The sequence below is a fragment of the Schistocerca gregaria genome, chromosome 7 (genome assembly GCF_023897955.1).
Source record: "Schistocerca gregaria isolate iqSchGreg1 chromosome 7, iqSchGreg1.2, whole genome shotgun sequence".
Classification (NCBI taxonomy): domain Eukaryota; kingdom Metazoa; phylum Arthropoda; class Insecta; order Orthoptera; family Acrididae; genus Schistocerca; species Schistocerca gregaria.
Window position 1 is genome coordinate 448,623,416 of NC_064926.1, and position 6,784 is coordinate 448,630,199.

General features: G+C 45.7%; 1 non-coding gene across 1 annotated transcript; it reads left to right on the plus strand.

Moving 5' to 3' along the window:
- Positions 1 to 2,069: 2,069 nt before the first annotated feature.
- Trnap-ugg (transfer RNA proline (anticodon UGG)) lies at positions 2,070 to 2,144 on the plus strand. Its single transcript has one exon. It is a non-coding gene; the product is annotated as a tRNA-Pro (tRNA).
- Positions 2,145 to 6,784: the final 4,640 nt, after the last annotated feature.

Consider the following 6,784-nt stretch of genomic DNA (forward strand, 5'->3'; position numbering starts at 1 on the left):
ATTTTTCCACATTTTTCCTCACTCCAATATTTTTCCATGGTATATACACTCCTGGAAATTGAAATAAGAACACTGTGAATTGATTGTCCCAGGAAGGAGAAACTTTATTGACACATTCCTGGGGTCAGATACATCACATGATCACACTGACAGAACCACAGGCACATAGACACAGGCAACAGAGCATGCACAATGTCGGCACTGTATATCCACCTTTCGCAGCAATGCAGGCTGCTATTCTCCCATGGAGACGATCGTACAGATGCTGGATGTAGTCCTGTGGAACGGCTTGCCATGCCATTTCCACCTGGCGCCTCAGTTGGACCAGCGTTCGTGCTGGACGTGCAGACCGCGTGAGACGACGCTTCATCCAGTCCCAAACATGCTCAATGGGGGACAGATCCGGAGATCTTGCTGGCCAGGGTAGTTGACTTACACCTTCTAGAGCACGTTGGGTGGCACGGGATACATGCGGACGTGCATTGTCCTGTTGGAACAGCAAGTTCCCTTGCCGGTCTAGGAATGGTAGAACGATGGGTTAGATGACGGTTTGGATGTACCGTGCACTATTCAGTGTCCCCTCGACGATCACCAGAGGTGTACGGCCAGTGTATGAGATCGCTCCCCACACCATGATGCCGGGTGTTGGCCCTGTGTGCCTCGGTCGTATGCAGTCCTGATTGTGGCGCTCACCTGCACGGCGCCAAACACGCATACGACCATCATTGGCACCAAGGCAGAAGCGACTCTCATCGCTGAAGACGACACGTCTCCATTCGTCCCTCCATTCACGCTTGTCGCGACACCACTGGAGGCGGGCTGCACGATGTTGGGGCGTGAGCGGAAGATGGCCTAATGGTGTGCGGGACCGTAGCCCAGCTTCATGGAGACGGTTGCGAATGGTCCTCGCCGATACCCCAGGAGCAACAGTGTCCCTAATTTGCTGGGAAGTGGCGGTGCGGTCCCCTACGGCACTGCGTAGGATCCTACGGTCTTGGCGTGCATCCGTGCGTCCGGTCCCAGGTCGACGGGCACGTTCACCTTCCGCCGACCACTGGCGACAACATCGATGTACTGTGGAGACCTCACGCCCCACGTGTTGAGCAATTCGGCGGTACGTCCATCCGGCCTCCCGCATGCCCACTATACGCCCTCGCTCAAAGTCCGTCAACTGCACATACGGTTCACGTCCACGCTGTCGCTGCATGCTACCAGTGTTAAAGACTGCGATGGAGCTTCGTATGACACGGCAAACTGGCTGACACTGACGGCGGCGGTGCACAGATGTTGCGCAGCTAGCGCCATTCGACGGCCAACACCGCGGTTCCTGGTGTGTCCGCTGTGCCGTGCGTGTGATCGTTGCTTGTACAGCCCTCTCGCAGTGTTCGGAGCAAGTACGGTGGGTCTGACACACCGGTGTCAATGTGTTCTTTTTTCCATTTCCAGGAGTGTACTTTGCGACTCAACCTATCTGTGTTGCCATTAGGCTTTCCTGGATAAAGTACAATCTCAAAATTAAATCCGCTTAGCCATAAAGCCCAGCAAATCAAATGGCTGGTTGGATCTTTTAATCACAAAACCATTTTAGTGCTGTGTGGTCTGTTATGATCATTAAGCATCACCAATATATATATAACAATGGAAAGTAGATTATGTCAAAAATTTTGCAAGCATTTCTTTTCAGTATTTGGATAGTTCTTCTCCAACTTACTGAGCTGTCCAGAAGCGTAAACTTTTGGGTGTTCTTTCTTTTCTACCCCTTGACTTAAAACATAGCCTACAGAATGGTTGCTCCACTTACAGAACAACATTGACTGTTTTTGATAGGAAACGTAAAGGCAGTGCCAGTGAGCAATAGTTCTTTCAGTTGCTAAGATGCTACTTTGCAGTCTGAAGTGTGGTGAATCTGTACTTCTCCCGTCTTTAATAAATGTTAAATGGTCTTGAATGAGATTTTCACTCTGCAGCGGAGTGTGCGCTGATATGAAACTTCCTGGCAGATTAAAACTGTGCGCCCGACCGAGACTCGAACTGGCAGAAGTAAAGCTGTGAGTACCGGCCGTGAGTCGTGCTTCGGTAGCTCAGTTGGTAGAGCACTTGCCCGTGGAAGGCAAAGGTCCCGAGTTCGAGTCTCGGTCGGGCACACAGTTTTAAACTGCCAGGAAGTTTCGTTAAATGGTCTTACTGACTCCGAAAATTCGGGTACGTGTCTTCTGTAAAAATTGGTTATCTTGAGATACGACTGTAATTTCTTTATTGTGCAAGAGGTTGGTAAATCCGTCATGGCTGGCACTAGTTATGGCTCAATTCGTACACCGTCTTGGCTGATAATATTTGCTGATTGAAACGGACACTTTTCTAATAAAAGGCTTTAGTGCTGGGTGACCATTCACATAATTCTTGCAGATGCACAGATTGCTCGTGGATATCCTTGGAGAAATTAATGATATCTTTTGAGTAGACGATGGATTCTTTCTGTTTCAGAACCAGTAGCGCCCTGTGTAACAAGTGTTGGAAAGTCTCCAGTGCCAGGCATCCAACTGCACTGAAAATGCCCAATTAGAATCAAAATGCTGTTTTAGGACGATCCTCCAGTGCTTCTCCTATTTGGTGGTATACACTTCACAAATCCATGGTGGTGAAATAACATTAATGCTCCATACTAGCTAAGGTCTCTGTAATGTTCGGTATAGGATATGCAGCAATTGTTGTCCATTGGTTTACATATCAGTCAGACCAGAATGTATAAGCCTTCTTACCATCTTCAAACTTCCTTGGAACAATGATGAAAAGTGCTGACCAGAGATGGGCACTTAATTCTATAATTCCATCCTGGAGCTGTTGCTCAACAAACTCCTCCATCACTGGTTGTAGATAGCATGGGACCCGTCATGGCTCTTTGTATACGGGCCTCTCGTGCCTGGTAGAAGTTCTCTGCTGTGCTAAATGGAGTAGCTGGCAATGATCCATGAAGGTTAAAGGATTCCATATACTTCTCCAGTAATCTCCCGTGTCCATTTTATCACATCCTTGCAGATGCAGCACCTTTCCCCTTAGTACAATTAAATCAACATACTCTTACAGGCTAGGAGCATTCTACACTGAAATTCCTGTTCAACTCATCTTCCTCCATTATTTTTATGTTCAGTATGAGTGCAGCTTTTGATAGCCTCAACTCTTTGAAACAAAACTGCTTGCACTGACGGACAATATCCAGCCTCTCTCAATGTCCAGTAAAAAAGATAATTTCTGTCTTACGAGACATTGTGCGTGGTAGAATTCCTTGATCTCTGGGAAGGGTTGTACTACACTCAAAACTACTAACCGATGACCTCATATGCTCATACAAAGGAGCCTTCAGAACCTTTACTGAATTGAATCCTACGGATCCTCCTCCAGGACCAGCCTTACAGTCCATGACTGCAGCGTCCTAGACCGCTCGGCTAAGCCCGCGCGGCTTTCGATTCCCCTTGTTTTTACACTGTACTATTAAACTGTTCTCCATAGTACCTACAAGTATTTTTTCTTGTGCAACGATCTACTAATCCTTCCTGAATGTCTGTGAAGTACTGAGGATCCCGTAACTTCTCACTGCACTTTACAAACGATCTAGTTTGAAACGAGCCACATTTAACAGCTGCTCGCTACTGAAGTTCCCTAACTTCTCGTCTGTACGCGAAGCCTCTTCCCCAGACTTACCCAAAAACGGGGCACCAACGAGGCAGTACTAGCATCAGGAATGGATGGAGGGACGCTAGAAATCGACCATCCTTTTCCTCGTCTCTCAAGCGATCTATTTCTTTATGCACAGCCTCATTATTAGCTCAAACTCTATCCAGCAAATGCTGAGTCGTCTCCTCAGCTGTCACTTTCTCACCGAATGACATTTGTTCTTACTACTGCCACTACATACGTACAACAAACACAAACAGAAAACCAAGGAAATTAAAAACACGGAACTGACAGATCCAAAAACAACTTAGAGTCGGGAGTTACTTGAGAACTGCTGATGCATCCTCCTCATTTCTAGCTTTCGTTGTTCCCCATCACAGCCTCCAACAGTTGTTGTGAAACAAAGTGTATTAATCTGCTGCTTCCACGAGGGTGTAGACGAGCAGTTGTGTGCTGCAGGTAGGTGGAACTGCGGACAACGCAGACAGCCAATCTGTCACCAAAACTCTTTAATATCTATCACGTAAGAGCGAGGAATAGTTCATCTGCAGCACACAGGCTGTGGGTGGTGGGCACTGTCGAGTTAGGTGGTAGCCAGGGCCAGGCAGACAGGCCCAGCAGGACTACTCGAGTGATGAACACGGAATTGTGGGTGGGGAGCAGCAGCGGATGGTGGCCGGCGAGGAGTTGACTGGAACCCTAGTGTGCGGCTCTGACCATGGAGACGGCGGCTATGGCGGCCCGGGCTCTAGCAGTCATATCTCATCATAAGCACGGCGACGACTGGCACGGGATGTACATCATAGTTGGGTCCAGCTGTGCCGATCATGAAGGACTGGACCTCGGGGATTTAAATACTGCCACCCACGACTGACTTCGCGGAAAAGACGTGTTTCCGTGTCGCTTGGAAACCTCTGGAACAGAAGCCGTTGTTCGGTGGCTGCCAGGTGTCACGCAGTACTCGACCAAACTGCAGAAGCTTCCTGAAGGTTATCACACTCTCAGGTTGTTGCACGCAGACGCAGCGGTATGGAAGTGATGGCGTCTGCTAAATAATTGTAATGGCAGCGGCATTGTTTTGTCGGTAGGTAATGGCAACGCTCTTGTTGTGGTTCTGGGATGCTTTCCATTATGCTTAAGTTCTATGCCACTACAATATGAATAAAATCATCCAAGACTGGAGGCAAATGGCAAACGGCTTCATTCAGACGAACAGAAACACAAAGCTAGATAATTTACTTTTAGCAGATGGTTCATATGGCTCTAAGCACTATGGGACTTACCATCTGAGGTCATCAGTCCCCTAGACTTAGAACTACTTAAACCTAGCTAACCTAAGGACATCACACATATCCATGCCCGAGGTAGGATTCGAACCCGCGACTGTAACAGCAGCGCGGTTCCGGGCTGAAGCGCCTAGAACACTTCGGCCACATCGACCGGATTTTTCGGATGTTTTAAATCTTGTAGCACCTTCATATGATCACCTGCAGCGACCTGTACACAAATTACTGATTATATCAGAACACTGACAAAACAAAAACTATGCTTATCTGCTGAAAACATCCAGTACCAAATAAGATCTGTCTGGAACTTAAAATTCTAGGAAGACTGAACACATTCACATATTAATGCCATAAACTATCCTTTCTTGTAAAAAATGAGATTCATTAAGAATGTGAAGAAACATTCCCTAGTCCAGAAACACACTAGAATTCACTTCTCTAAGACCTTAGCAAGACCTGCCCTGTCTTATGGTAGTGAAGCATGAACAGCAGATTAACAGCATGTGTAATGAAATTCTTGAAACGAATAGGACCACATAATGAACGAAGATTTGTTGAAGGAACTTAAAATGGAACGCTACACACACTATATTCAGAACTACCAAACCAGCTGGAGAATTGTCTACAGCGAATGAGATCAAAAAGGATCCAAAATCTGTGCTACACTACCGCCCCTATGCTGCAAGATCACTAGGTTGACCAATGAAAAGATGACAGAAGAATTTATAGACAAGACTGTAGCCGACCAAGATGCTAATAGAAGAAAAATGATGATAACGATGACTTAAAGTTCATTGTAAAAAGAGGACTCTACATTATAGGTCTTAAAAGAATGCAGCAAACAACATGTTTTAGTGAAACAGGCGCTGGAATATCTGTCTTACATTGGCACAATTTCTCTACGGCTGGGCGCGACATTGTATGTGGTCCACATACCGCCGGAGTTGCACTATGAATCTGTGCTTAATTTAGACGTATTGCCCACAAGAATCGTACTGTCTCACGCACTTCTGCTTCGGAGTACGTTTCCAGTTGCCACGACATTTCACTCCCATACTATGTTGCGTCTGTTATCCATATCGCAGCAATACTTTTCAGGGACTCTAATGAGGAACCGTCTTCTGACAATGAGCCGCTCTTGTCGAGCAAGCGGTTTGACGTGCAATGACATGTGTAGTATACTTTTTGAATTAATTACACTGCAGGATCATTTGGTAGTCCATCTGTACGTCTATCCTGCTGTCTCTACGACTGTTAGAAACCTTTTGTCTCAGGAAGAATTAGACATACGAAATATACATGTATGTCACATACTAAGGTCCACGGTCCCTTGCCGATGTAGAAAACTGAAGCTTCTATCTCAGGGGAATCAAAAGATACAGCCATTTATATAACATATTTTGATATTCGCAAAGTGACATATCAAAACCGACAGGGCACTTCCCGTTGACCTAGAACCATGAAATTTGGCAAGAAGCAAGATTTCGCAGTGCAAGTAGAGGAAAGAAATCCTAAAATTGTTAATTTGTAATTCTATCACGCGAAAAATATTTCTTTATAATTTTTTATCTGTCTGTCTGTCCGTCAGGAATAGGTATATGTATGAAGGTGAAATGTACGTCGTATAATTAGGACAACGTTCCGTTTACTTCTGAGTTAATACAATCAAAATATACCGACAATGTCAGTATCAAAATCGATAACAAACAAAAGTCGTCGAAATTCTCGAATCCCAGGGTGATGAACTATCTACATAAATAATTAAGTTTGTGTAGAATCATCTGTAACGTTTACCCTGATTTGTCATTCATTTTTATCTCTTACAA